General features: G+C 48.0%; 1 pseudogene; it reads right to left on the reverse strand.

The window, feature by feature from the left end:
- LOC119375029 (uncharacterized) overlaps window positions 1-20530 on the reverse strand; it is a 33235-nt pseudogene extending 12705 nt beyond the window's left edge.
- Window positions 20531-20842: the final 312 nt, after the last annotated feature.

Raw genomic sequence — 20842 nt, forward strand, 5'->3', positions numbered from 1 at the left:
TAATAAAGGTCACTGTTAATTAAATATTGATAATAATCACGGAATAAACATTAATAATCACAGAATTATGAATACCGCGTACGCTTTCACTGTTCAAAGCGTGCTTCACCTTCACCTGAATGCTGGCCACATGCTGTGGTAGTAGGCTACAAAATAAAGTGAATAGAGAGGTGCCACGATACGCCTGAAGAAAATGTCCGTGATAATAGAGAGTTTGAGAATTGAGGTTCCAAGGAGCTTGAGGACCCAAGAAATTTGCGAGCCGCCAAGGCGCATGCGCAGAACCCAAGCCACTCTTGGGCCCTTGCGCTCCTGTTGACCCAAGACCCAAAAGTCGGAGACTAGCGTGGGTCCTCAAGGCGTCTTGGGTCGCTAGCGAGACGACGCAGACGCAGCGCGGGTCACAACGCAGTATGGCTCGCGTCTCGCATAACTGATTTCGCCACGTGTGGCGCCCCGTGCGGTTGACCCAATTCTCAAATTCTGCTGATCCTCCGAAAGCAAGAGCAGCCTACCCAACGCAGCTTGGGGACCCAGTATCTTGGGTCCCCAATTCTCAAACTCTACAATGTCTCGTCACTTGTTTGAGCGGTGCTCCGTGCACTTACGCTATCACCAGAATCGGTAGGTCGCGAACGGTGGAGAAGGGGATAAAACAGAGCTCAGTTTACGGGATGCTTTGATTATACCATCCAATGTCAGGTTGCTCATCGGTCGGTGTAGGTTTCATAAGCCGCTCCACTCAGTTTTAGCATGACAGTTTCGAACGCACTAATTTCACAACTATCACTAAACTTCCCACTTAAAAAACAAAGTTTGTTTACAAAAACGAAATGAAAAGTGACAACCCTTCTTCCTTAGTTTGGAACTTCTGGCTCTCCGACGGAGGTCCCCTCCCAACGGTTTTCTCGGCCAACACTCGGACGATGTACGACGTTCCCGGTTGCAGATCTCGCAGAAGGGTCGACGTTTGTGGCGCCACGACGACGGCCTCTTCTAACCTGTGGGCAACGCCTGTGAAGTTTCGACAAGAGAGAGAGATTGAATGTGGTTCTTTTCACCACACATATATATAGGTAGGATACGGCTTGCTTTCGAGTAAGCTAGGTACGCCCCTCACCGTGGTCTTTCCAGTATTGCACAATGTAGTTGGATACGGGACTGTTGCCGCTGTACGGGGCGTTCTATCGGACACTGGCGGAACGACTCCAAGTCTGCTCGACTTTCACATCGAACGGCGCTGACGGTACCTCTGGGAAAAGAAAAAAAAAAGATGAGCATAGTATTTTAGTAATACTATCATCATCAGATATCACAGCGAGAGATCGCCATGCTACTCCATTCCCATAGCACCATGAAGGTCCCTCGCAATGATTTGCCTGCGTGGCTTGTGTTAGCCAACTCCATACTACGCGTGTATTTTTCTTGCAAACTTCCTAATCCGTCGACTTCTGCCCATCGAGCTCTGCTGACTTTTATGGGCAAAACGGATCTCTTTCTCTCCTCCTATCTTCCTTTCCTCTATCTCTTCCCTCCTCCCGAAAGAGTAGGCAGGCGTTGTGCCCCTCTAGGTGGCAGTTGTAAGCCCGATTGCTCCCTACATTCTCTGTGTCCTTTGAATATTTGTATGTGCATATCAAATAATAATAATAATAATAATAATAATAATAATAATAATAATAATAATAATAATAATAATAATAATAATAATAATAATAATAATAATAATAATAATAATAATAATAATAATAATAAACAAGTCTTATCACGCTAGCGGTTACTTTCTCTACGCATTACTTATACGATGTGTCCATGTCTATGCTAGAACTTCAGCTACACCCGTCTGCTCTTCAATGCATGCTGCGCTCTACTTTCTATTTCTTACGCCTACCATCTTTGCATTGTTTATTGCGCTATTCTTAGTTTCCTCTGAAACTTCTGTCATCCTTCAAGTTTCAGCTCCATAGGTTAACAACCAACCGATCGATCGATCGATCGAATAATCAATCAATCAATCAATCAATCAATCAATCAATCAATCAATCAATCAATCAATCAATCAATCCATCAATCAATCAATCAACAGCAACCTAATGTTCAGTCAATGAGTATACGGCGCACCGAAGACGACCAGCTTGATGCTTCGCCTGTCCGTGCCGAATCCGTTCTTGGCGAGGCAGCTGAAGAGGCCGTTGTCCGACCGCTCGGCGCCCTGCACGTGCATCTCGGAGGCCGTGCCGCGGTCGGTCACGCTCTCTAACACTTGCAGCCTGGCATGGAACGAGCACGGAAGTGAGTATCTGCACGCGCCTCACTTACTCACGAGGCTGGACCTCATAAAGCAAGACGGTCTTCTCTGCCCCGCATCAACGGAACCAAATTCGCTTTCCCTCTGTTCACCCGATACGGCAGGTTGTGGCTATCCGGGAAACAATTCAACAACTTGATTCCGAGCAAAACAAATCAACTATATACGGCAATAAACTGTGTGGCTAGCGAGACCAAATTTCGTCCATCTTGTGCGCAAAAACTCCTAGCGCGTATATATGTGCCACAGAAATTGGGCAAGCTCCACTACTCCCCACTGGTCTTCTGAAAATGAAGGGAACACACGGGTGGAAACACCCATTAAGATTTCAGGAAGGACGTAACCAATAATTGAGAAAGACGTACGTTAGTGAACCGTCGGGATTAACTCAGGGATAAACTCCGTGGCCGCGCGGCTAAGCTTCGTTGGTTAACCATCTGTACGCAGTGCTTGAGCCGTGATCTTTCAATTTGAAGATCTAAATATCAGCAATTTCGCTTTTTGGCAAAAACAGAAAGGGATAAAAATGGGGGGCATTGATTTTCCAGACCGAGAGAGGTAGGGAACAACAAAACTTACAGACACTTTTGAAGTTAATTCAATACTTTATTAAAATGCGCATCCTTACACTCAGGAAGGAGTACAGAGAGCAGCAACACCTGACCGGGACCTCCCACATGGTACGATAGTGGCACATAAGTTGCGGCAGCGAAACATTGCTGGCAAGCTACTACATTCCAACAAGACATACAAAGATACACGAGGAATAATATAAAGCTGAAAGCACAGGTGGCAGACGTGTAGAAGACTACATTTGTATATGCATAAAAGCGGCTTTACTGAATGATAATAACTGAGACAGCTGTTTCAGTCTAAATGGGCTATCCCAAAAAAATCGACAAACACCAGAAAAGCGTGAACTTCTCGCTGCCACTACCGAAATCAACTTACTGCCTAATGCGACAAAGTATACGCCTCCCCCGAGCATAACAGTGCGTGACGTCATGCTCAAGCTATCTCTGACGTCACGTAGGCAGCCTGTCACTGTTCTTCTCCAACTTGGCGACGAAGATGACGTCAGAAATAGGTTACACATGACGCCACGTCATGGCGTTCTTCTACCTTGGCGAGACCAGCGGCAGCGGGTCCTCGTTCCGATGTCAGGTGACACCCATGGGGCTGTCTCCGAGCGCCTCGCGGCGCAGGATGGCCGTGTCGCCGCGCCGCACACTCTCCACGCTAACCTTCTGCTCTAAACAGGCCGGCACTACGTAGGCGACAGGACTCGTTAGCGAAAAAAAAGACAAAAACGAAACTGTTTTATAAAGACCGTATTGGAGCTATGATGCTGTCACGATGACGAAATATATACTTAGCAATGATTTGTTATTTGGGCCTTCCTTTCTTTTGTTTGCGTCGGGAAGCTTATATGCTGAAGTTTCAAATGAGTTATGCGGAAAGCCGCAAGGTAGCGGAAGAATTATGAAAGGGACAATTGACAACCACCCGTTTGTAGGACGAAGCTAGAAGGAAATCCACATGAATATTTTAGAAAGCAAATCTTCTAATTGAGGGAAAGTTCGTCCTGGTCCAGGAATCGAACCAGGACGAATTTTTCTTCAACTAGATGCTTTCCTCTCTAAGAAATCCGCATGGATTTCTTTCTGACGTCGTACTACAAACGGGTGGTTGTGAATTATCTCTTTCATATGCTGAAGTTGCCGAGTACTTTCATTCATGTGCACATGTAACGCGCGAACAACTGCGGTACTTAAGAAAGTTACGACACCGACTTTACCTTTGCAAATACAACCTTTGAGTTATACAACCTTCGAGTTATACAACCTTCGAGAAAGGGCACAACACATTTGTACCTTGTGGAATGAAGATTTAACTGAACCCGATCGACGAGTCTCTCAGTGAAGCGGAAAAGAATGCCAGCTGGCGGCGACACGGTGCCAAAAAAAAAGGAGGTTTATTTCGCCAGCGCGTATGACTGGAGCCGTGTGCGCAAAAGGACGTCGAAGGGAAAGCTTTTCTTCTTGAAACGGCGTTACGATTACTTTTCTTTTTGGCTCCCAAGCTGTCCAGTCATTACAGCGCTCCACACCGTGCCTACTTCTTAAGACGGACAGAGAGACCCAGGGGGCTTGGACTTTCGCGATTTTATTCCGCGAGCCTTTTCTCGAAGTTGAACTTGGGGTGCTCGGGTCCCCTAAGCTGAGATTTGGACCGAGGTCAGAATTTTGCAAAAAAAAAAAGTAGGTGAAAGGTGCTAAAACAAAAAAAGTTTACTACAAATACGCGCAGGCAAAACGACTGCTTCTGTTTGCAACGTCGCAGAATCCTTCCGAATAGGACCTCGAGAGCGTCAGCTGTCAACAGTCAAACCCAAATTGCGCAGAGAAAGACTCGGACTTTTTCGACACGCGACACAGAGGAAACTCGGCTCAGTAGGGAGTGACTGCCAAGGGGGCGTGTAGTTTCTTTCAAGTCTGGCTGGAGGGGGTCTCTGCCCCCTCTGCACGCCAGCTAGACGACGCGGCTGGGTTCTCTCTGATTGACCCGCTGTCGCTGGCGCTGAGGGCTACACGGCATGCGCACTCCCTTGACGCCGGCGCACGACGCGGCTGATTGGACGCTTCCTGCCTGCCTGAATAATCGGGGCACATTCAGTGGGGGGAATTCGCCGGGCTCAACCAGGAAGCAACTCGAAGGCTTTTGTGACAGCCAAGGAGGGGATCGTATGTTTCGTGGCGCCGTTTTCGAGAATTCTCTCGACTGTTTCGTTTCCTTTTGTAGATTCCCCTCGTTTCCTCTTCGATTTCGCATTCTGAACAGAGCGGGAACATTTTTGTCGGGCACGCCAAGCCGAGGTTAACAAGGGCCCAGTGTTCTTCGGCTTATTTATTTTGCATTATTTAATTTATTTTATACCGTTTGTTTGGCAAGACAATCCGCCTTTTTCATTTTCGTGTGCTGCCCTAGCTCTTCCGTTTTTGTAGGGCTTTAGTAGGGGCCGGGACAACTGGTAGTGCCAGAACGAAAGCCTCCGAGATCAAGAGGCGTTTCGCCATTTTTCCGCTAGGGGAAAGGCGCATGCGCCGTGGCGTCCTGAAATAAAGGCGTGCATTGCATGCGCCCGTGAGTGACCTTTGACCCGTAAACGGTGTTGTGAATCCAAGCATGGAGCTTTTTTTTTTTACCTGTTCTAGGACTTTCCAGACGCTCTCATGCATTCCTCGTGACATTTGACAAGAAAGCACGGTCACGTAAAAATACAGATATACAGTGAGCACTCTCGAAGGAGTACATTATCGAATTCTACGTGTTTTGTTCATGGAGAGTGTTGATGGCTGACAGAGAGTCTACAATGCGTTGTGGGTAGTCACAAGGTAATTTATTCGCTTACTGCAAAGTAACTGCATGATATGGCATATGGCGTAATACCTACTGCATAATATGGCAGTTTTCAAAAAAAAAAATCACACTTGCAACCGCGCACACGCATACGAAACAAAGCACACTGACGCATACGCCTAATCAAGTCCCGCTTAAAGTGCTAGCTATATCCAGGAAACCACACGAAAAAGGTCTAGTGCCCTGGTTATAAGTAGCACATTATGCAGGACACCAGTGAGAGTGATATAAAGGGAGAAAAACAGACGCGCACGCACAGGTACGCGAGCTGACACACACAGTTAATAAGACAAGACAAACCGAACCTTTCAATTCGTGCAACATATTTCGACCTTTGCACGCACACATGCACATTCGTTCATGCATAAAAAGAATTGGAGCTGAGGAACGCAAGTGGATATAAGAGGGGAAAGGGAATGAACGCGATGTACTCCACCTGTAACAGACAAAAAAAAAAAGTTACATCAGTTAGTGCAGCATGGAATGAGTTGGAGATAAGGCAACCAACTCCTCGGCTGACTAAGGTTGCAAATTTTGTCTTTGTACGTACGTTTGAAGTCGCAAGACCTTTGGTGCTCTGGTCAAAAAGACAAGTGTACGCGTGACTAAAGGGAAAAGTGCCTTCTGTGATAACGTTAGTCTTATATACGTTATAGTAACGGGTGTATACACATGACCACAGATGTTTCGAGGTACGCAAACCGCAAGAATGCTCGCATATTTAGAGGAATAAGCTTGTGGGTTATAGTCAGAGATTACACAGAATCCGATTGCACACGCATGCTAAAATGTATACCTTATTTTGCTATGTATTGTGTTCCTGCCGCGAAATATTCTAGCCCTAAGTTCAAATGTGCCGTTATTAGTGGTGCAGAACTATCGATGGTACTATCGATACTATTGATAGCTGAGTCATTATCGAACTATCGATGGTAAAAGATACTATCGATAGCACTATCGATAGTAAGTACTGTCGATAGTTTAAAATCAACATCGCGAACTCATTGCAGAATGATCTTGGTTCCCCTTGCGTGTGGTACATAGTGGAGCCGGAGGAGCAGGCTCAAGGGCAATAAAGTTGAAATGCTTGAGTTCTTCACTAGAGTGCTTCGCTGACACATGGTCATAAAGTCAAACCATTCAGCTGTAGCGGAAAGGAAGCCGTTACACGCGGTGGAACTCCGCGGCTTGAGATTTATATTGCATTTTATGATTTGAAAATTAAAAAAAATATATATATCAAGAACTAAGTTTGTTATTTATAAGATGTAACTGGTTGCTTTCAAATAATAATTTATTGATGCATATGCCGCCATTTTCACTGCGCAAATAATTTCTCTCGCCAAACATTTGCTCATAAATTAAACGAAGCTGATAGTAGGCTATCGCGAATATTTTGGCAGTTTGGCCAGCCAGCAACAGCATCATTATTCGTAACACTATGGATAGTTTGTCACGTGGTTGTAACGGTGAAGAGTGCTGCAGCAAGACGGGGAAATATGAAGCTCTTTATTTGGTCGAACTTGTGCCCAGAAAATCAAAACTCAGAATACAAACGATACACGCTTGGCACTGATAGCTGCGAGAACAGTCGCCAGCCGTCGCGTAATCTGATAATCGGCGGAAAGCTTTGTCTTTTTTACATCAGTCATCCAACCTTCCAGCGTTATCGCTGGTGCTCGCGTAGGCTCTCGAATAAACTTGACTATTCGCGTCCGGCGCTTAATTGTTGCAATGATCTCAAACAATCGCGAAGTCTCTCAAACATTGCGCCGCGGTTTGCATCAAACGCTGCTAACAGTCTGTGGGTGAAACCCGAATACATCAAAAGAAAGCAATAAACACGCGTGGCAGTAATATCACTCGCAATATTACCGATAGTACGACCGATTCGACTATCGATAGTTTATCGATAGTAGTACTATCGATTGTTTGTTTACATTATCGATATTTCCAAAGAAACTATCGATACTATCGATAGTCAAATTACCGATAGTTCTGCATCACTAGCCGTTATACGTCCGCTCAATTATATATTTATTTTTTTATTTTTTGCATATCAAAGATCTTCGTATTTACCATCCCGAATTTATTTCAACGTGCGTGCTCCTGCGAACGCTGCGAAGCGAGTGCTTTCGTCTCGTCTTTTGCTTATACTTTGCTCAGCTATGGTAAATTTCAAATTTTGTCTCACGCAACGTTTAATCTTCACGTGTCTTCCGACGGACTTTCAAGCGCCTTTCCTAAGCGTCATCACCCCCGAAGAAAGCCAAGTACCGGGCCGGAGAAGTGCTTGTGCCCATTTCTATAGAAACCTGTGTGTGATCGGCGACAGCGGGAATCAAGCCCACGACCACCCGCAGCAGCCTATGCGAGAACCTTCCCACAAGGTCACGACTGCGGCAAATTTTATAAAAATAAAAATAACCAAACGTACTTGCCGGATTCGAACATCTTCAACCTACTTCACATAAGTACAGTGAGCCGTCAGAACAGCACATTCATTGCCAAGCAACCATCAGGGCTATATCGGAGACGCATGGTATTCAAATGTGGCACATTTTTTTTGTGGTGTAAAGGATAATAAGCTCAGCAAAACTGCCTGTTTGGGAACCTCGGGGCGAACGCGTAACTTTCTGGGCCATTGAAGCTTGTGTTTCCGAGCACGAAGGGGAAGTCGCTTCCAACGTGCTATCTGCGAAGAATATAAAGCGTGAAGAAGCGTTCGACGGCAGCGCACATAACGACGCATTTCTCCACAGAGCCGAGATTTTTAACTGCCTCCTGAATCGAACGTTATCCAGGACAAAAGGCTCAGCTCCTTGCCGCTCGCAGCAAAACCAATAAGAGGATCAATAAACCGCAAAAAGGGCATCATCCTCGGCTCGTGCTGCTGGCATTCATAAAAAAAATTACATAAGGCTATGAAAGTGGTAGTAGAAGCGCGAAAGCATCCTCTTGGTCGTTCTAAATATCTTTGAAATGCGCAGGGGGGCCAGGAGGTCACAGTCTTTGATCTTAATTGTTTAGTAGTGAAAATGTGTGTTTTCTTTTTTTTATATATATGCAGATGCGACCGTCCCTGCTAAGCATTCTGTGGTCCGCGTCGTTTCTATATATACGTCGGAGCTCCAGAATCGACCGTAAAGTCAGTTTAATGTTCGTCACCCATAACGGCGCCTTTCTGTAGCCACGTTCTTCGCATGAGAGCCTTCTTTTTCTATCGAGCCCTTCTCTTTGACGATTTATCGTATTTTTCTATGCTTGTAGAAGTTCTTTCTGGAATGTGCATCCGAACAACCGACGTGCCGTGATGGACATGCGTGCCGCTATAGAAGGCGTTCGAATACCTTGTAGGTTATTAGGACGTACAGTCTTGGACAAATGAAATCTCAACAAGATAGGGTTTAGCAAAACGTGATATTTCGTTTTCGTTATCGCAGTAAGCGTAATATCAGCACGATTTCAGCTTGCACACAACCACACAACTTGCGGCGTGAGGTAGTTCTCTCGAGTTACCACTCACGAAGAGCGAAACACACTTCCACTGCGTAATTTCTTGTTCGCGTTTGATTTGTTCACGACCGCAAATTTTGCAGTCAATTTACACAAAACGGCACCCTTATAAGCAAACGGAGTTTACTCTTTTTCTTTTTCTCCTCTCTAAACTACATTTGATATTCATGACTGACTGCGCAACACGAGCACTGACAAGAAAGAATGAGACACCACGAGCGCTCGTGGAGTCCTTTTCATTCCTGTCCGCGTTTGTGTTGGTCAGGCAGTCATGAACCAGTACCAACTCGTCCAACTGTCAGTCCTTTTGCTGCACTCATGAAAGCGCAACGAGTCAGACAACAGGTATGTTTGTGGACGAAGAGGGGAGGAGGGAGCGTGCGATGCCAGACTAGACACACGTTGGCTCCTGTGCGTCCCATATTCACTGTTTATTACATGCACATATTACATTGTTTCGGGATGACGATTAAGGTGTTCTCCATGATAGTGGACCATCATGCGCAGGTCTATTACGGGCAGCAGCAGGGCACGAAGATACGGAACGCAGGACCAATGAAACAACAAAAGACGTACACCTTCAATTTTTTCTCTCTTCTATTCTTGCATTGGGCTCGTCCTCGCTATATACGCTTTATTCACCGAGTTACGGCGTACAGCCCAAGTGTCTGGGCGCTATCGCGCGGCTTAGAATCGCACGCCTTTGCGCTAAAATCAGAACCACGCGATGGGCGTCTCTTATACGGCGGCCATTACTCCCAGCGCTCCGAAAGTGCTAAGGCGCCGGAGGATAAGAATAGAAAAATATATATGTTGAGAAGACTAGAAGAACAAGAGAGAGAGAGAGGGTGAGATAAGGCGGGGAGCGAAAATCGACGCTCTTGATCGCCACGCGAGCGGTCCTGAGCTTTTTCGAAAGAAGCGCCGGCATGCGGGATATATAGGGCGAGGCTGGCCGCGAGCATGAAATTTTCTTAGATGGCTGCGTCGCGTGAAACTGGCGTATGCAAAACGACCCGTATCGGCCTGAGTGAGCAGCACGCACGTTTCGGTCGTTCTTTTCGTGCGGTAAAGTGTGGATAATGTTTCTTGTCCCTTCTTCTTTCTTTTTTCTTCGTGTAACGGAATGTCCTGCCGTTTTGTGAACGTTTATGAGGTACCGAAAAAAAGTTCAGGAAGTTAAAGAATAGAGACTTGGTTTCCAGGTTTCCACCTCACAAAGCCGTATGCATAGTATGCTAGGAGAGACCCCGACCTGCCGTGGTGGTGTATATAGTGGTTATAGTGTTCGACTGCTGGCCCGAAGGTCGCGGGATCGAATCCCGGCCGCGGCGGCTGCATGTCGATGGAAGCGAAATGCTAGAGGACCATGTACTTAGATTTAGGTGCATATTAAAGAAACTCAGGTGGTCGACATTTCCAGATCCCTCCACAACGGCGTTCCTCATAATCATGTCGTGGCTTTGGGACGTAAAACCCCAACAATTATTATTGGAAGGCGATTTAATGGGAGTAGCACAGCATAACTGTGAACTTTTCCTCTTTGTACGAGAAATGAATCTGGACGGGGTAACAAAAGGTCGCGGAGGTAATCTAATCAGACAATCATCTCACCTCACTCAAGCACCCAAAGGCCGTAGGATCTGTCGCAGAGATCAAACTCTGAAGATGAAACGGCGCACGAGTGTACTCTGTGCATCGTCGATAACAGCGCCGAACACGGACGTCTCGTCACGCACTGATATTTCGATAAGAGCTGTCGTGTTATGGCGCATTGCGACGATGTATACCTATCCTGAAAACAATGTGGACTGAATAAGTATAAAGCGGTGTGCATTAACAGTCTGCAATGTACACTGCTCGTGTCGTGTCAATCATCTTTATTCCCATCTGCGGAGTATTTGCGATACATGACGCTATATAGGGAACCTTTCCAGTACCATTTAATAACGACCTTCTCTCTTCTGAAGATTACTGCCGTTAAGAATTTTGCGACAGACCATGCTGAACTCTTTAAAAGCATACTCACAGCCAACGCTAAGAAAAACACTGTCACAATGCTTTGCTTAGCGTTGGCTGTGAGTGTACTCTCAGAAAGTTCAACGTTTTATTTATGTATGTATGCATTTATTTATTTGTTTTTAATCTGTCGCAAAATTCGTGTTTGTGCGTGACATTGCTGCGCCTTAGAGCCTTTTCGATTGGACCTATTCGCCGCGAGATCGGGCTATAGGTAGCAGCACCGTCGCCGCGTTTGTGTGGATAGGCGATCGGCGGCGCGTATACAAATGTACGCAGCGACGCTTCGCGGTTTGAGTCGATTGTCGGCAAATAAAGCGCGTTCACTACAGCGTAATAGTGATGTATACGCCCTCCACCGCCGCATCAATGCACGAAACCGGCCTAACATACGTATACTGCGTGTGAGAGAAGTGCAATCTGCCAATCAATTGGGTACTGGCCTTCGGTCACATTCGTGTTTTGCACTGTGCTCGATGTTAAATGCGAAGCATTTCTTAGCGAACCTCTAGCACTTTGATCGTTTCTATCTACGTATCTATCTATCTATCTATCTATCTAGCCGCCTACGTCTGAGTGCTCTCATGATCGCCTCTTTAATTTGGTGTGGACCAAAATTGGCATGGGAGGGTAAGAGTATCTGGCGAATATGACTGTCGCGTCATGACATGAATAACGTGAAAATCCTGTCGCGCACGTCGTCAAACCCTTTCCTCCAGACACGTGTGGCACATACCCGTTTACCACGGGCCCCGGTGTACGGGTATGCGCCACAGGTGATTGACAGTTTATATCTACGCAGGAACGGCGAGAACAGACATTGGTAACTTAAATGCGAGGGCGTTAGGAAAAACCGACATCGGTAGCGTTGACTCGACGAATGTAAAGAATGAAGATTGGGATCCCAGCAGGAATCGAACCCAAGCACTCTGCGTGGCAATCAGGTATTCTACCACAGAGCCACGCCAGGTGTCTAAACTGCTTTGGAAAAACAGCCTATGCAGGCGTAATATCGGTGCTACGTCAATTGCGGTTGTGGTGCTTGCTATCTAATTTTACAAGCAAGCAATAAACACTACATGATATTCCGACGATCTGTACTCCTACGATACAGGCGTCATATCAGATTAACGTCTGTGGTTCCAGTGTTGACTCCGCTTTTATAGTAGTCTAATAAACATTACATTTGTATTATTATGAATAAATAAGCTATATTGAAGCATTGCTCGACCCCTGAGGAGTACATCAACGAAAGTTACGTATGATATTCACATCACCGCACCGTAAAGTGCACTTAGTCCGTCAGAACGACGCTGTGTTCTCTTCATTTCTTGCGAGGCTGGGCGATGGCCTCATGCTGACCGAGCATGATGCCAGACTGATTGACAGCCGCTTTGTAGACTAGGCTACGTAGGCCACATACGCCCAGGTTGTCTAGGAATACGACAAGCGCCATCCACTGATGTTGGTCTACGTAGCACTATCCAGGCCTAGCAGCCTCGACGGCCCATACCTCATCAACGCAAAAGATGACTTCAGGTTCCGACATGTCGCCGGCTCTATCGAGAGACAATTTGTCGACGAAATGACCGAGGCATCCACGAATACCAACAGCTCTACTATACCACATACTTCACTACACATGGACCCCTCGTCACCGCGATCACGACCGAATCTTATAACAAGTCATGACCAGCTGCTCCTGCGCACAGATCCCGGTGTTGATGACCTTGTTCTCGCACGTTTCACACAGGTTTGTGAAACGTGCGTGTGTTCCCCATCTTAAGCGACAAGTATATGCACATCATATCAGCTCACCGCTTCTGGTGTTGGTAAGACCCACGTTGCCGTTGGCAGCGTTACCAAACTGTAAACAACTGATTATATAACACATATGCGGCTCTTCAACGTATATGTGTGCGTGTAACATTTATATAAATCTTTAGTGTCATTTTGTACCGTTTCGCCAGTGAAAAAAATTGCGCCACGGTCACCTTTCCGCCGCGCGCTTCGCATAACATCGACTCCCACGGTACGTGGGATTAAAGCCCCTCCATCGCGTCTACTGCCGCATGGAGGGGCTTTACGTGGGATCTGCCGAATGTTTTTTTTTCTTGCTTTATCTGCACGTGCTTAAATTGTTTTGCCTATACCACAATACAAACAGAGTTGTGCGACTGAGCCAATGAAGTATTTACTTCTCCCTCTATCGGCTACAAACAAAGACAGCCTGTATTTCTGCGTAATTAGATGAAGTAGAACTTAGTGCACTCTAGCTGCTTTTCTGTTTGCATGAATACGCGTACTGCTGCAGAAATGCGTGGCTTCACGTCTTTTTTACCGCTAACCATCTTCTGCATATGCTAGTTCATGCTTTGCGGTATCACAAGGATTTCGAAATCGCCAACACATCACGAGATGGTATTGCTATAATTCTGCATTCACACCCTCGACATGTAGTACCTTTTTTTTTATTTAGGACGACGCCAAATGCACTATGTGATGTGCTTGGACGAGAAAGTGGTAGTACCCACATTGAAATGATTTTGGCGAATGGACGGTACGATGGTTAGACCTAGCGCCATACCGACACGGGCGTGTACTCTCTTATTAGAGTGCATACAAGTCTCGTAAGGCGAAATGCTTATGTATATCGTGTAGGCATACGTACAAGCATTTGATAGCTAGCACAACGGAATAAGCTGTGATCTGAGAACGTGCATGACGTACGCACACATGCGAAAACGGTGTGGCTAGCAGACGACGCAAGGAGCCATCCACACCACGGGGTTTCGTGCGCTCGCCGCACGAAACCCCGCTAACAACGGGCAAGTGCTTCGTGTCACGACACACAATACTCGCTGTTCACATAACTCTACGTTCGCCACGGTGGATCAGTGGTTACGGTGCTTGGCTGCTGACCCGAAGGTCGCGGGTTCGATCCCGGCCGCGGCGGTCACATTTTAATAGAGGCAAAATGGTAAAGACCCGTGTACTGTGCGATGTCAGTGCGCGTTCAAGAACGCCAGATGGTCACAATTTCCGGAGACTACGGTGTCCCTCATAATTGTGGTTTTGGGACGTAAAACCCCACATATTATTATTATCATACACTGTATGTCCTGTGTATCTCATTGTACGACTCATAACATGCACCAAACACACCACTCGCGATGGTAATACATTGCCCGCGAAGATGCGGGAGATCACGCGCGAGATTGTAGCAGCAACGTAGGCGGCAACTTGCTTCCATGGCTCCTGATAAGAGTCAGTAATCCGCGCTAAATGTGTCGTCGTCCCCGCACCCACGCTTGGCGACGCATTTCGCCGAATTCGTCGCTATTTTTTTTTATGTGTCATTACTCCGCACGCGAACGCGACGCGCGAATAAGAAAAGGCAATAAGAAGAAAGAAAAATCGCCAGATCTCACGCAGTGTGGGAATCGATGTAATGCGAAGCAGCCAGCAAAGAGCTGCATACATCGTCTTGTATGTCATTGAGGCTAATGAAGTCATTCATGTCGTGACTTCTAGTTCGCCATATATCGCAAGATTGTCATACATGCATGCGTGTACAATCTGGGATATGCCATGCTAATGAAACATATATTCTGCTACATATATACGATGCGTGACCAGCTATTTATGTTTGTCACGCACTCCTGTCATGCCATACCAATTTAGGTATATATCCAGTCAACAAAACGGCCGCGAGCGCACCATGAGCGTGGCGTCTAAATCAAACCCTACATGACATGCATGTCATGATCTCCGTCTTACCACCTGTTAATTATGATCGTCACACAGTCACGTCGCGCAAAACCAATTTCAGTGTATATCAAGCTAGCGAAACGGCCGCCAGCGCACTATGAGCGTGGCACGTAAGTCATGCTGTACATGACATGCGTGTCATGATTTTCATATTAACTCCTGTTATTTATGTTCTTCACACAGTCACGTCGCGAGATACCAATTTTGGTGTATATCAAGCTAGCGAAACGGCCGCGAGCGCACCATGAGCGTGGAATGTAAATCATGCTGTCCGTTACATGCGTGTCATGACTGGCACGTTAGAACCTGTCACCTATGTTCGTCATACACTCTTGTCACGCCATACCAATTTTGGTATATATCAGACTAACGACACGGCCGCAAGAGCACCAAAACAGTGGCATGTAAATCATGTCGTTCATGACATGGATATCATGAGTTTCATGTTATCACCGGTCATTTATGTTCGTCATAAAGCCATGTTACGCCATACCAATTTGGGTGTACATCCTATTAAGGAAACGGCCAGGAGAGCACAAAGTCGTAGGCGGCTAGATAGATACGCTCAAAGTGGCAGAAGTTCGCTAAGAAATGCTTCGCATTTAAAATATCAGCGAAGCCACTGCGCATGCGTGAGTGCCTCAGAGCGACGTAGCAGTACGAGTATAATCGGCGCTGTCTTGCTCGCCATCAGTCAGTGGCCTCCTACCGAGGCCGTTTTCTCAGAAGCTCGGCCAGCGCGCTGCGGGCTCTTGGATTCATAGGCAGACGCACACCCACCGCAGCGTGTGCGTAAACGCGTCAACCTCGAAGTGATTCTTGTAAAAGGGGAGGAAGAGAGAATTGCAGGGCTGTAAGGGACTATACACGCGCTATCCGCACACCCGCTCCGCACGTGGCGGCACAGCTGCCGCCCGCAAACGGAGGAGGAAAAACCGGTACCCCGTGTGCGACGATTGGCGTCTTTCCGGTTTTTCCTCCTCCGTTTGCGGGCGGCAGGTGTCCCGCCACGTGCGGAGCGGGTGTGCGGATAGCGCGTGTATAGTCCCTAACTGTTTCCCGTACCGGGGTCACCTCCTCAACGGCCCTGCATGGGGGAAGGGGGGCGGACGAAAGAAAAGGTAGTAGGAAAGGAGGAGGCGAAAAAAAAAAGTAGGCATTCCGCTCCCGCGAGCGCGGGGCATATATATTGGCGCTGCGCCGTGCTCCCGACCGGGCTGCAGAAATTAGGCGCCTTTTTCTTCTTCAAACCACTACCACCACCATATATATAGGTGATTCTGTTCAGAAATAAGAAGTGGGGTTTGGTGTGCACGATAACTGTCTCTCGAAGAGGACACCTCAACCGGTACACACACGGGGAAAGGGGATGAAAAGGAGACAGAGAGGAGGAAAGACACAAAAGGAGAGCTTGCGGGAAGGTAGGGCGAGCTGGTATGGTGGCGCTACTGCTCTCGCCCTCTATCGGGCTAGCGGCGCACTGTTAGGATTGTCGGCTACGGGCCCGTCTGCATGTTTCAAGGCGGCGGCTATGGTTGCGGCAGCCGCTGTTCTCCAAGAACGGCCACCGTAGTTCTTTTCTTTTTTTTTCTGTCTGCGTGTGCAAATACGCTGTGCTAACTTATGTGTATTTATGTTTTTCTTTCTGTCTGAAAAACCTCTCAAGCTACAGCAGTTTAAAGCTGTAGCCGAAAAACCAGCAGGCAGCGACTCTTGTTAAAAAAAGCATTACACAAAATTTCGTCCCCTATTCGCCTCAAGCCATTCGAGAAAGAGAGACCCCTCTCAGTCATTCTTTTCATTGAAAACCGAACTGCGAGCCCTACCAACAAAAAATTAAAAGAAAAAGCCGACAAACCCAGTTGCTTGCGCCCGAAACAAGTTCTTTTCCGTCCCTTGGGCACCACGCGGGGAACAGTAGACTACCCCCCCCCCCCCCCAAACACACACACACCAACACGCTCACGAGTCACAACGCGCACACACACTTTACAGACAGTGAGACTGCAAGGCAGTGCAAACGCCCATCAGCTCGTCACTGGCTGTCGTCTGCTAGGGAAGCGCATCGCCGCCAGCCCGCGCGTGAACGTGAGGACAAGGGGCGACGATCGTGTGTTGTTCTGCGGTTTCCGTAGGATTGAAATTGCAATAACCGTTTCAAGAGGAGTTCTTGGTCGCTTGGTACGAAGTTGCACGCGAGTGGTCAGTGTGTGGTCTGAAAGAAGAATTGATGTGCGCGATGGAATCTTCCGACATTATTGGGAAATGCACAGTGCAATCGAAAACCGTGGACTACGACGTACGAGTGGAGGTGAGCTTTTGATTTTTCAGTGCTCTACGTGTGCTGAGCCATACCGAACTGTTTTCGTTCCCAACGAAGAGGACGCGGCAAATTTGTGTCTGATTCCGCACCGGCTAACCCTGCTCGCCGCTCTGGCTGGCAAGAAATCACGCGTGAGAGCAGAAGACGCAGACAGGCACATTGCCCCTCTAAATGGCCGTTGTTAGCCTGCTATCTTCCCATTTCTTTGTGACCTTGTAAGCTTGTGTATACATTTAAAATAAATAATAAAAGGCGAAAAAAAAAAACGCACGAGAGCGGGGACTTATGGACGGAATTCGAGGCGTTGCTTACGCAGCCCCGCATAGATGCGGTAGAGTTGTCTTTCATTTTCGTCCGACTTCTGAGGTAACCCGCAGAATTTTAAAGCTAGTTGCTTCCGAACGGTGTTCCTACAGCTGTTGTGCCAGCCATGCACGCAGATGTACGAAAAAGTACCGGACTACTGCGACGTTTTTACGTCCTTTCGGCGAGGAGCCATGCGTTTCTACCGTGACTGCGGGCACGGGAGCAACAAACGACAATCCCAAGTTTTCCGCCGCGGCCGTCCGGTGGCGCTGCCTGTTCAGTTCAAAGCTGCAGCGCACTAGGCCTATACTACGTGGCATGTTGGGTTTAAAGCCGCTCGCCGAGGCCGGCAGCAGGGTTGCCAGGTTTGGCTACTTTGCGCCAAATTGGCTACTTTTTTAGGCCGGTGGCGGCAGAAAAATCGTCTTGGCTACTTGGCTCCTTTTTGGCTACTTTCTTGTCCCCTCAATTTGAGCAAAATTATCAATATCTGGTGATGTCGCAGCCACTTGTGTTCGAGTGTATGGTGCCAAAACATAGCAGCCAAAGCGTGCTTCCTGCTCCAAAAACTGAATTTTCCATTTTGATTATGCGAATAATGAATTTCGATGAAAAGGATGGCGCTGTGGCTTAAGCAGGCTTAAGGTTCAATGGTAGATCATAACATAAATATAAAAAAAAACTACACGTGTATAACCTGCCAGTCAAGCAGGCGTCGCGCACACTAAACAATGCTTTTGGATGCCTGGTCGGGACTCCGCGGGAACTGTTGCATGGAGCCTCTTTTTGCCGATCACCCATTGCTGAACGTGGCTTTAAACCGAAATTGCACGTGAACAGGAATCGAAAGCGCTCCGCATTCAGGGCGCTGTGCACTCATCGACATTAGAAATAGCATATCCGGCATTTCAAGTGAGCACTGAAAAACCAGGACACGAGAGGAAAAGGCGGTAACACAAGCGCTCACTAATAACAGCTGTTAGTGAGCGCTTCTGTTGCCGCTTTTGCCTTTTGTGCCCTGTTTTTTTTTTTTTTCGTGCTCTCTTCAGAATGTCGTACCAACTAACCCAACAAAGAATCCTTCTTGGATATCCGACGAACTGCTTCTATCGTTTCTTAGGCTTAGTACGAACTGCGACTCTGAATTCGTCATCACGGAAGAAATTTTTGCGAAAGGGCTTCCATTTATGTTTCAATGCCGTAACTCATGCCGTAGACTCAATTTTATTGTCGCAACTTCTAGTCATTTCAGAAAAGTCACGCAAGGCGCGTGGAGAGAGACTCATTTTTTTTTTAACAGCGCGAACACTATTTCGTCATGCATGAAATGATTGCTAAAATAAAGAATTTATGCTGAAATCTCCGGAATTATGATTTTGCATTGTTCAGGCAGCACATATTTACAATTTCGCCGGAAGGCTTTTGCATTTAGTCATTTAAATACAAATGTAGAAGTGGATTTCACACATGCGTGGCTGCTTTTGGCTACTTTTTCTGCCCTTCGCTCAAGTTGGCTACATTTTGGCTACTTTTTTCAATTTTCTGGCTATTTTTCGCATTTTCGACCTGGCAACCCTGGCCGGCAGCGTCGATGAAGGAGAGAAGGGCGGCAAGGGCATTACGGCGACGATCGCTGCAGCCAGTGGGAAAGAGGATGTCCTCGAGGGTCTCACAGGGCAGGCCGAGAAGGCGGTAGCGGGTGGCTAGCTGCTTCCTTGCACAGCAGATGTGGGGCACTCGCACAGCAGGTGAAAAAGTGTTTCAACAGCGCCGTAGTCGATGCAAGCTGACGAAGGAGCTCCCCGCAGCCGCTGTTTTCGTTCCCCCGTCCATGCCGAGCCAGTCCGCAGGGAAAAGAGGAGGGCGCGCTCTCGCCGGGAGAAGCCAGCCATGGGGAGAAGAGGAGGGGGGCGTCCATCGGCGACCCGCTCGTCTGGGTGGTCGCGCTGCAATTCTCGCCGAAAATTACATCGCGCGGAATCGAGAGAGTAGGCGTATGGTGTCAATGGGGTCGCGGAGGAATGTGCCTGTTTAGCCAGACCGTCGGCAGCCTCATTTCTCGCGATGCCAACATGGGAGGGAAGCCACTGGAGTACATCACAGCCATGCTCCTGAACCGACCGCAGGCTGTGCACAACACGCTGTGAAAGTGGCGGGCCGCGTTCCTCCTTCATGAGTTGTCGCAGAGCTGACCTTGAGTCACAATAAATCGCAGCATTCTTGATGGTAGGTGGCTCACGAAGGAGGTCAGCAGCCAGCTGCAAGCCAACGAGTTCTGCGGTAGTCGAGGAGTCACAGAAGCTGAGGCGGCACTGCAGGGCCTTGCCGAGCTCAGGGGCAATGCAGGCGGCCGCAGCTGAACGGTCTCGTAGCACAGAGCCATCTGAATAGACTTGTGTTCTGCCGGCTAGGTCGTCGTGCATCCTGGCCGCAGCCTCCTGAGCGATGACACTGTGTGGTGTGTTGCGCTTTGAACGTATGCCCGGCAGTTCAAAGTAAACACAGAGGTGCGCTCGCCGGTGTGGTGGGGGCCAGCGCGCACAAGGGGCAGGCTCGTCGACAACAAGACTGTCGTAGAGGTCGATGATTCGACCGACTTGAGTGTTTGGGACAGCACGAAGTCGGGCGAGTAGAGGACCGGCGCCTGGTGCACGATGTAGGCGCTCCACGTGACACAGAGCACGCAGATCCGCTGTAAGCGACGCAGGCCACATGCGAGTTTCTGCCAGAGTCTCGGCCACACGAGTATGACGAGGGATGCCGTGGCACATTCGGATCACTCGCCGATGATCCCGGTCGATTGCACGCCACTGTGGGGCCTGAAGGGTGCAGAGAGGGAGAGCGTAGTGCACGACGGAAAGGGCCATTGCTTCGTATACGGTGCACGCGAAGGCGGGAGGGCATACGTTGCCGCGAGCGAGGAGTCGACGGACACAAGACTCAACGCGGCAAGCATATCCTGCCGAATGCGCCGCACCGCGGGGAACCATCGTAGACGATTATCAATGGTTAGCCCGAGGTATCGGACACTCGTTTGCCAAGAGATACTCGCACCGTCGAGCTGAAGGCACGGGAGGTGGCGGCGGGCTGCAGCACGAGGGTGAACAACGAGGGCCTCGGTTTTCGTTGCCGAAATTGTGAGGCCAATGTCTCAGATAAAGTTCGCCACGCACTGCAGA

Source organism: Rhipicephalus sanguineus, chromosome 11, assembly GCF_013339695.2.
Source record: "Rhipicephalus sanguineus isolate Rsan-2018 chromosome 11, BIME_Rsan_1.4, whole genome shotgun sequence".
In the NCBI taxonomy this organism is placed as follows: Eukaryota; Metazoa; Arthropoda; class Arachnida; order Ixodida; family Ixodidae; genus Rhipicephalus; species Rhipicephalus sanguineus.